The following is a 9,693-nucleotide window of genomic DNA, read 5'->3' on the forward strand; positions in this document are numbered from 1 at the left end:
GAGTTATATAGTTCTAGTCTTACATGTAGATATTTGATTCATTTTGAGTAATTTTTACGTATGGTTTGATGTAGTGTGTCCAACTTCATTCTTTTACATATGAATAATCAGTTTTTCCCGAAGAATATTTATTTAAAAGAGTGTTCAGGGGCACCTGGGTGGCTCAATGGGTTAAAGCCTCTGGCTTCAGCTCAGGTCATGATCTCAGGGTTCTGGGATCGAGCCCCGCATTGGACTCTCTGCTCAGCAGTGGAGCCTGTTTTCCCCTCCCCCTGCGTTCCTCTCTGCCTACTTGTTGATCTCTGTCAAACATAAATAAATATAAAATAAAAATACCCAGAGTGTTTATCCCCTTCTCAAAAATGAACTGGCCAACACTGTGTAAGACTATTTCTGGTTCTAAAATCTATTCTGTTGTTCCACATGCTTATTTGTATGCCCAAGTCACACTCTCTTGATTACTGTCATTTAGAAATTTTTTTCTTCCAAGTTTTAATTTAAATTCGTTAGTTAACATACAGTATAATAGTTTCACATGTAGGATTTAATGATTCATACCTTACATACAATACCCAGTGCAGTGTAATTATTTTTAAAACCAGTGTAATTCTTAAAACCAGTGTAATTCTTCCAATCTAAAGATTGTTTGACTATATTTATTTTAGGTCCTTTAATACACCTATATGAATTTTAAGACTGGCTTGCCAATTCATATAAGAGTCAGCTGGGGTTTTGATAGAGATTTTGTTGAGCTGTATATCAATTGAAGAATTGCTATTACAAAAATGCTGTTTAAATGCTTGGATATGAGAGGCCTTCCTTTTATTTAGAAATTTTAAAGTATCTTCCCGCAATGTTTTGTAGTTTCCATAGTATAAATTTTGCACTTTCTTGTTCAATTTATGATGAAAATATTTTGTTCTTTTGATGGTATTGTACTGAGACCCTTAATTTCATTTTAGATTGTTTATTGCATATCCTTGGAACTGGCTAACTAGCATTTGTTGAGGACTATTGAATCTATATTCATAAGAAATATTGGTCTGTAATGTTTTCTAGAACTGTCCCTATGTATTGGTAATATCAGGGCCTTATTGAATATGTTGGCAAATATTTACTCCTTTTCTATTATTTGGAAGATCTTTTTGAAGAACTGATATTAATCCTTTAAATTCTTAAAATTATCAGTGAATTCATTTGGGCATGAACTTTACTTTCTAGGTATTTTTTTTTTAAGATTTTATTTATTTATTTGACAGAGAGAGATCACAAGCACGCAGAGAGGCAGGCAGAGAGAGAGAGAGAAGAGGAAGCAGGCTCCCCGCCGAGCAGAGAGCCCTACGCGGGACTAGATCCCAGGACCCTGAGATCATGACCCAAGCGGAAGGCAGCGGCCCAACCCACTGAGCCACCCAGGCGCCCTCTAGGTATTTTTTTGATTGCAGATTCAATCTATTTTTGTTTTAGGCCTATTCAGATTTTCATTTTCATCTTGAGTCTATTTAATAGTTCATCTTATCTGTATCTACTAACATTGAAGTTTCTGTTGCAATGAGTTGAGTGCATGATGAAAGAGTGGGTCATATTCCAAATGTATAGGTCGTGTTGATCTTTTCTTCCAAGTTTTTATTTAAATTCCCAGTTAGTAAACATAGAGTATAATATTAGTTTAAGGTGTAGAATTTAGTGATTCACCACTTCCATAGAACACCTGGTGCATTTAAGCAATTCCCTACCCACCTCCTCTGGTAACCATCAGTTTGTCTTCTGTAGTTAAGATTCTTTTGTCTGGTTTGCCTGTCTCTCTCTCTCTCTCTCTCTATTATTTATTCCTTTTCCTATGTTAATCACTTTCATTTCTTAAATTCCTCATATGAGTGAAATCATATGGTATTTGTCTTTCTCTGACTTATTTCGCTTAGCATACTACTCTCTAGTTCCATCCTTGTCTTTGCAAATGGCAAGATTTCATTCTTTTTTTATGGCTAAGTAATATTCCATTGCATACATGAACCATCTCTTTATCCATTCATCAGTCATTGATTGCTTACCCTCTTCAAGGTTAAGCAGTGTGCTCACTGGTGATAACCAGATACTAGCAATATTACTTGCTTAGCTTGTCAGGACTGCTAATTAGATTATTGAGACCACTATGATGATACTTTGATCCAAATGTTAATGCTTGATAAAAAATTGTGAGCACCATCCGGTTCTCATGTAGCTTTAAGGATTAATTTTAGAGGTCCTCAAGGAATTAAACGTAGGGAATTTAAGAAACATGACTGCAAAGGCAGTATACAGGAAAAGGTGGAGTGGGTTTTGTTCATGAGGGTGTACGAAAAAAAAATTTTGTAATTTTTGTAAGAAAAAAAATTGTTGATAATGCTGCTATATACATAGTAATGTGTGTGTCCCTTCAAATCAGTATTTTTGTGTTCTTTGGGTCAATATCTAGTAGAGCAATCCCTGGATCATAGGGTAGGTCTATTTTTAACTTTCTGAGGAATCTCCATACTGTTTTCCACAGAGGCTGCCCCAGTTTGCATTTCCATCAACAGTGCAAGAGGGTTCCCCTTTCTTCACATCCTTGCCAGCACCTGTTGTTTGTCATGTTGTTGATTTTAGCCATTCTAACAGTGTGTGAAGTAATATCTCCTTGTAGTTTTGATTCATATTTCCTGATAGTAAGTGATGTTTTAGCATCTTTTCATGAGTCTATTAGCCTTCTGTATGTCTTCTTGGAAAAATGTCTGTTTATGTCTTCTGCCCACTTTTTAACTGGATTACTTTTTCTGTTGTTTTTGGTGTTGAGTTGTGTAAGTTCTTCACACATCCTTCAGTTCCTCAATTTCTTTCATGAGTGTTCTATGGTTTTCAGAGTACATATCTTTCACTCATTTGATTAGATTTATTCTTAGGTATGTTATAGTTTTTGGTGCATTTATAAAAAGTGCATTTGGAATTGATTCTTTGATTTTTCTTCCAACTGCTTCATTATTGATTAATAGAAGTGCAACAGATTTCTGTACATTGATTTTATATCCTGCAACTTTGCTGAATTGATGTATCAGTTCCAGCAAATTTTTGGTAGAGTCTTTTGTGTTTTCTCTGTAGAGTAACAGGTCATCTGCAAAGAGTGAAGTTTGAATTTATCCTTGCCAATTTGGATGCCTTTTATTTCTTTTTGTTTGCTGATTGATGAGGCTAGGGCTTCTAGTACTATGTTGAACAACAGCGGTGAGAGTGGACATCTGTTTCATGCTCCTGACCCTAGGGGAAAAGCTCTCAGTTTTTTTTTCCTATTGAAGATATTAGCTGTGGGTCTTTTGTCTATGAGGTTTATGATGTTGAGTTATGTTCCATCTGTATCTACCTTGTTGGAGTTTGAATAATGGTTGCTGTATTCTGTCAAATGCTTTTTTTTTGTATCTATGGAGAGGATCGTGTATTGTGTATCATATTGATTGATTTTAAAATATCGTGCCACCCCTACAGCCCAAGGAATAAATCCCATTTGATCATAGCAACTAAATCTGTTAATGTGCTATTGGATTTGATTTGCTAGAATCTTGTTGAGAAGTTTTACATCCATGTTCATCAGGGGTCTTGCCCTGTATCTCTCCTTTTTAGTAGTGTCTTTGTCTGGTTTTGGAATGAAGGTAATGCTTGCCTTGTAAAATGAGTTTGGAAGTTTTCCTTACATTTCTATTTTGGAACAATTTGAAAAGAACAGGTATTATCTCTTCTTTAAATGTCTGGTAGAATTCCCCTGGGGAGCCATCTGGCTCTGGTCTTTGTTTGTTGGGAGAGTTTTGATTACGATTCAAGTTCTTTCCTGGTAATGGGTCTGTTCAAATATTCTACTTCTTCCTTTTTCAGTTTTGATAATTTGTATGTTTCTAGGAATTTATCCATTTCTTCCAGATTGCCCAACTCATTGGCATATAATTTTTCATAATATGCTCTTATTATTGTTTGTATTTCTGTGGTATTGGTTGTATCCTTCCCCTTTCATTTGTGATTTTATTTATTTATTTGGGTCCTTTCTCTCCTTTTTTGATAAATTTGGCTAGAGGTTTATTAATTATATTAATTCTTTCAAAGAATCAGCTCTATTTTCATTGATCTGTTTTTTTTTTCTATACTTTTTATGTCTGCTCTAAATCTTATTTCATTTCTTATGCTGGTGCTAGGATTTATATGCACTTCTTTTTCTAGCTCCATTAGGTGTAAGGTTAAATTGTGTTTGAGACTTTTCTTGCTTCTTGAGGTAGACCTGTGTTGCAATATACTTCCTTCTTATGACTGCTTTTACTGCATCCCAAAGATATTTGACTTTTATATTTTCATTTTCATTTTTTTCCATCTAAAATTTCTTCTTTAATTTCCTCTTTGACCCATCCTTTCCTTAGTAGCATGCTCTATAATTTCCATGAATTCATGGTCTTTCCAAATTTTTTCTTGTGGTTGACTTCATTATCCTAGTATTGGGGTTGGAAAATATTTCAATATTTTTGTACTTCTTGAGGCCCAATTTGTGACCTAGTATGGGATCTTTTCTGCAGAATGTCCCATGTGCAGTTGAAAAGAATATGTATTCTGGTGCTTTAGGATGAAATGTTTTGAATGTATCTGTTAAGTCTACCTGGTCCAGTGTGTCATTCAAAGCCATTGTTTCCTTGTTGAGCTTCTGTTGAGGTGATTTGTCCATTATTGTGAGTTGGATGTTAAAATCCCCTATGGTTATTGCTTTATTACCAATGAGTTCCTTTATGTCTGTTATTAGTTGTTTTATGTATTTTGGTGTTCCAAGTTGGGGGCATGAATATTTACAATTGTTAGATCCTCTTGTTGGATAGTCCCCTTTATCATGATATAATGCCCTTCTTCATTCCTTGTTACAATCTTTGGTAAAATCTCATTTGTCAAGGCACTTCAGTGGCTCAGTGGGTTAAAGCCTCTGTGTTCGGCTCAGGTCATGATCCCAGGGTCCGGGGATCAAGCCCTGCACAGGCTCTCTGCTCAGCAGGGAGCTTGCTTCCTCCTCTCTCTCTGCCTATTTCTCTGCCTACCTGTAATCTCAATCTGTCAAATAAACAAAAATCTTAAAAATCTCATTTGTCTCATATATGTATTACTTCTCTGTTTTTTGTTTTTGTTTCTGTTTTTTCATTCATTTGCTTGTTTAATATTCCTCCATTCCCTCACTTTCAATCTGCAGGTGGCTTTAGGTCTAAAATGAGTTTCTCGTAGGCAGATTACAGATGGGTCTTGTCTTACAATTCTAATCCATCTACCTTCAGAGTAATTATTCATAGATATGTATTCAATGTTATTTTATTACTTGTTTTTTCATTGTTTCCTGAGATTTTCTCTGTTCCATTCTAGTCTTGTCACTTTTGGTCTTTCTCTCCCGCTCAAAGAGTCACTTTATTTTTTCTTGTAGGACTAGTGTAGTAGTCACAAACTCCTTTAGTTTTTGTTTGTCCTGGAAACACTTTAGCTCTCTTATTCTGAATGGCAATCTTGCTGGATAAAGTGTTCTTGGCTGCATATTTTTCCCCTTCAGTTTGTTGAATATATCATGCCACTCTCTTTTGGTCTGACAAGTTTCTGTGTAAATCTACTGATAATTGATTTGTTTTCCCTTGTAGTTTAGGGATATCTTTTCCCTCACTGCTTTCAGAATTCTTTCCCTATCTTTATATTTTGCAAATAGTATTACAATAAGTCTTGGTGTTGGCCTGATTTTGTTGATTTTGTTCAGTGTTCTCTGTGCCTCCTGAATTTAGATGTCTGCTTCCTTCCTCAGATTAAGGAAGTTTTCAGCTATACTTTACTCAAATAAAACTTCAACCCCTTTTCCCCTTTCTTCTTCTTTGGGATTCCTATGATAAGAAAGTTCCTACACTTTCTGCAGTCACTGAGTTCCCAAAGTCTACATTCATGTCCAATATATTTTTTTCACTATTCTTTTCAGCTTCATTATTTTCCATAGTTTTATCTTCTATATCACTTAGTCATTCTTCTGATACTTCCATCCCTGTGGTCATTATATCTGGGTGGTATTGCATTGTATTTAGAGCCTTTTACTTTTTCTGTTTTCCGCCCCCTTTGGTCTGACTAGCTCTTATCTGTGTTGTAAGGGATTTACTGGTATCCTGTAGGCTTTTTGTAATCCCAGCTTGTATCTTTATGATGGTTGATTTAAATTCCAGTTCAAGCGTATTACTTATATTTGTGTTGATTAGATCCCTGCCTGTGATGACTTATTATTTTTACTTTTAGGGTGAATTTCTCTATCTTTGACATTCTCTATAGATCTCTGTTTTCTCTGTGTTAGGAAAGCCTGTTTTGCTTCCTTCTCCTGAGAGTAATGGCTATATTAAGAAGAGGTCTATACTGTCCATGGCCTAGTGCTTCAGGGAGTGTTTCTAGTGTATGCTGCGTGCATTCTAAGCTACAGTTATTTTCAAAATGTAACATTTGTAGCTCCAGTTTTTTTTAGGTATTTCTTAGTTATATTATTTTCCTATATGTATAATTTTTTATAAATGTAGTAATATTATTCCTGAGTTCTTTCTCTTCAGAACAACCTGCCCCCATATGTAGGGGCCTATAGCATCAATAATCTTTTTATTATTATCTCTCATAGTTCTGGGTGTCAGCTGGGCTCAGGCAGTAGGTTCTTTGCATTGATTCTTGGGTTTCTCAGTAGGTTACAGTTATATAATGGCTGAGATATAATCATCCAAAGGATCTTCACTCACACATCTGGTGATAATTAGAAAATACTCAAGTTGCTGCTATTTGTAGTCATGTTTTAAAATTACCATAAAATAAACTTTTTATTAACATATTATGTGTTATTGTTTCAGGGGTGATAATCTGTGATTCATAAATCTAACAGAAGTCACAGCACTCATCATAGCACATACCCTCCCCAATATCCATCACACTATAATCTTTTAAAAACCAGCCAGCAGAGGTCACTAAGCTATTGTAAAATTCATGAAATATTCACATTAAAAACACAGTAAAATAGTTAAGAATTGTGCATTTAGATCTTCACATGTATTGAAATTTTTAATAAACATTCTAACATATTTATTACTAGATATTTTAGATGAAAGATTTCCTAAACATGGAAAAGGGGCCCAAATTTGTAACAATCGATGGTATATCAGATTTTGGTCAATTCCAGTATTCTGACTGACATTACTGACCTGATAGCACAATAACAAAATCTTGGAACTTGTTATATTGAAATAATATGTTTATTTCATTAGCAGATTTTTTTTTATTCAGTATAATTAATACATGAAAACCATGTTGTAAAATGTCAAAAGATAAAGACATGTATAAATGTCTAAATTACCATCATTTGATGTTCTGGGTGTTCTTTCAGAATGTTTCTTTTGTGTTTGTACAAATTTACGTGTATTTTATTTTATTTCCAAAAGAGAGTATCATGATTGTGTTTTTTCTGGAACTTTGTCATTTAGCAATGTGATGGGAACATGCAACAATATTGCCTGTAACAAAGTCTTCTGTGTAATTACTGTATATATTATGTCTTTCATTGGAGGTATGTTTGATAGATATTTAGGTACTTCTGGGAATATGCTGTCCATAAACATGTGCATGTGTATTTCTACATGACTGAGGTAGAAATGCATGGTTAAACAGTATGTTTAAAATTTATTTGAGGGTGCCTGGGTGGCTCAGTGCGTTGAGCCTCTGCCTTCGGCTGCGGTCGTGATCTTGGGTTCCTAAGATCGAGCATCACATTGGGCTCTCTGATCAATTGGGATACTGCTTCCTCTACTCTCTCTGCCTGCTGCTCTGCCTACTTCTGATCTCTCTCTCTATCAAATAAATAAATAAAATCTTTAAAAAAATTTTATTTGAAAGCCTCATTCTGCATTATACTTCATAAAAACAGTTTTCTCAGATTCTTTTTTTTTTCTTTTTTAGCAGAAGGGCATTTCCTTAATTTGATAGAATATTTATCTACAGTAAGGCAGTACCAGGGAATATTGGTAAAACAGGTAAAGGTTTTCCCTGAGATTGTGAAGGAGATTGGAATGATCACTGTTTCACCTCAATTCAGTATAGTACTTGGGGTTCTGGCCATAAAATAAAGTGTTACATGTGTTCAAATAAGATGGACCCTGAAGTTAATTTAAAAAAAAATAGCCATTTATAAGAGAAACTGACAGAATATAAAGGTGGTTTCCTTAGCTTGCTAAGTAGTAATTATCTCACTCTGGCACTAATTAAGAATATTTACTGTAATGATCACTTCACAGGTAAGTAAAACAATTTAGATTTTAAACACTTACTTCTGTAGGATATATTCTATCACTTGAAGTAGAAATAAAAGCCAAAGAATGTCTTACCAGACAACATGCTGACCTTAAGTATTTGTTAGCCAAGGCTCAGGAGCCATAGAGAGCTTCATAGCACGCCACTCCCTGCAAGCCGCATGTGGGACTGTGGCTTTGCATCTCAATACAGCAGCAGTGTCCTCTGAAGGCATCAGAGAAGAACAGGCTGCCATATCAAGACAGGCGCAGGCCTGCGGTGATCCATGCCCCCTTTCAGAGCTTGCAGACAGCAAGGATCTCAGTAATGGCACCAGGTACCCAGACATTTATCTTCATGGCTGGTCACCAGTCTTTGCTGGGGTGCTGTCAGTAAGCGGAATACGAAGCTGTGGCAAGGCCCACTGAAGGAGTGGTGGGCTGTGATTGGACCCTCTAAGCTCAGGGCAGTGGCCCACAGCAGCGTCCATGTGGCTAGCACACAGAAGATGTACACCAGGTTAGTGAATGTGCCATTGTTTGTGCAATCAGCCACATGCCCCAGTCGTACTAAAATAGCAGTGTCTGGCTAGGTACCATGTAGGGCATGTACACCTTTGGGTGAACTGAGGCACACAGCCAGGCTGAAGTTGTAAAGACTAGGTTGGCCGAAGGCTGCCAGCCATGCAGCACTTGGCAAGCCAGGCTGTTTATTCCCACTGTGTCGTAGTCCACAGGGTCCAGGGGGCCTGGGCTGGGTTGCCGAGGACCAGAACAGGTCTGGGGGTAGCCAACTTCATGAAAGCCCACTACTAGCATGGAGGCTACCTCCAGGTGCCAGTGCTGGGCATGCCCTTTGGAGCAGCATCTCACATCCACCCTGGGCATCCTTCTGGGCCACAAGAACCAGTCATCAGACTCTGGCCACCAGCCTCTGCTTCAGGGGATGAGGTGCTACTCTAATGGGCCTCTTCAGCCTACAAGGTGATGACTACCTCCCTGGTAGGCATGGCAGCCCCTTCCCTCTCAATAGGAGAGAGTGAAAGTTCAGTAAGTTCCTTAGGGAGTGTGTCCTATATTATCCAATCTACAAGTGAGACTTTACTGCCATTATCAAAGGGTAGAATGATCGTGGAAGCCACCAAGTAAATCTTTTTAAAGGACTCTGAGGTAAAGAGAATAGGTTAATGAAATGAAGTCTGTCATAAATAGCTCAGTTTGTTTTGTTTTGTTTTGTTTTTAAAGATTCTTTTTTATTTTGGAGAGATAGTTCCCCAGAGCAGGGGGAGTGAGAAGCTAAGGGAGATAACCTTCAGCAGACTATTTTCTGAGCCCAGAGCCCAACTCTGGGGCTTGATCTCTTGATCTCACCGCCTTGAGATCCTAA

At 36.8% G+C, this 9,693-nt stretch overlaps 1 pseudogene; it reads right to left on the reverse strand.

Annotated features, from left to right (window-relative positions):
• Nucleotides 1-9,194, reverse strand: part of LOC123392049 — a 47,297-nt pseudogene extending 38,103 nt beyond the window's left edge.
• Between the last annotated feature and the right edge of the window lie 499 nt (nt 9,195-9,693).

This window comes from Mustela putorius, unplaced genomic scaffold (assembly GCF_011764305.1).
Source record: "Mustela putorius furo isolate JIRA1106 unplaced genomic scaffold, ASM1176430v1.1 tig00000430_pilon_pilon_pilon, whole genome shotgun sequence".
Lineage (NCBI taxonomy): Eukaryota > Metazoa > Chordata > Mammalia > Carnivora > Mustelidae > Mustela > Mustela putorius.